An 833-nucleotide genomic window follows, 5' to 3' on the forward strand; every position below is an offset into this window, starting at 1 on the left:
AACCATATTGTGGGTCTGGTATTTGTTATTTTATTGCAGTTGTGCTTCAACAACGCTCAATTTCCCCACTTCCCACCTCCATTCGATCCCACAGTTCCGCCTCCCCCCATCATACAGTATCCTCAGTCATCATACCTTCATCCCTCCTCACACCCTGCATTGCCACCCTCTCACTCTTTCTCCTCACACCCTGCACTGCCACCCTCTCACTCTTTTTCCTCACACCCTGCATTGCCACCTTGCTCTTTTTCCTCACACCCTGCATTGCCATCCTTTCACTCTTTTTCCTCACGACACCCTGTATCAGCACCTTCTCACTCTTTTTCCTCCCACCCTGCATTTCCACCTGGAAACCATTCCCAACCCTTTGAACTCCCCTTGCCCACCCCACCACCACATTTCTTCCCGAAACCTTCAGTTCCTTCTATCCCTCCATACTACTCCACACCATCCGTTGTCACTTGCGCTCCAACCAGGAAGAGTGCAAGGTTGGCTTCTAAAGATGTCGACAAACATCACCAGAAGTGGCACCCATCACTCTTGCAAGAGAGAACTGGCGTGACAGTAAGTAATGTTATTTGGTAGTAATTATGCAAAAATAAATCGGCACTTGTCCTTATACCTGGTTCAAATTTTGACAGGACTCTGGCTTTGACGACACTCAAAATGTTGTTGCCCAAACTGTGCCCACTCTGCAAAGCAGTCCGTTGACCGCCCCCCAAAGTAGGAAGCAGGTATTCAGAGAGGATCTAAAGGCTGTAGTTCAGGCTGCACCGTCCAGTGATGTTAAGTATCTGGCCATGTGATATTTGTTCAGTTTCAAAGGTTAGCCT

The sequence above is a fragment of the Frankliniella occidentalis genome, unplaced genomic scaffold, assembly GCF_000697945.3.
Source record: "Frankliniella occidentalis isolate FOCC.00 unplaced genomic scaffold, Focc_3.1 Scaffold728, whole genome shotgun sequence".
NCBI lineage: Eukaryota > Metazoa > Arthropoda > Insecta > Thysanoptera > Thripidae > Frankliniella > Frankliniella occidentalis.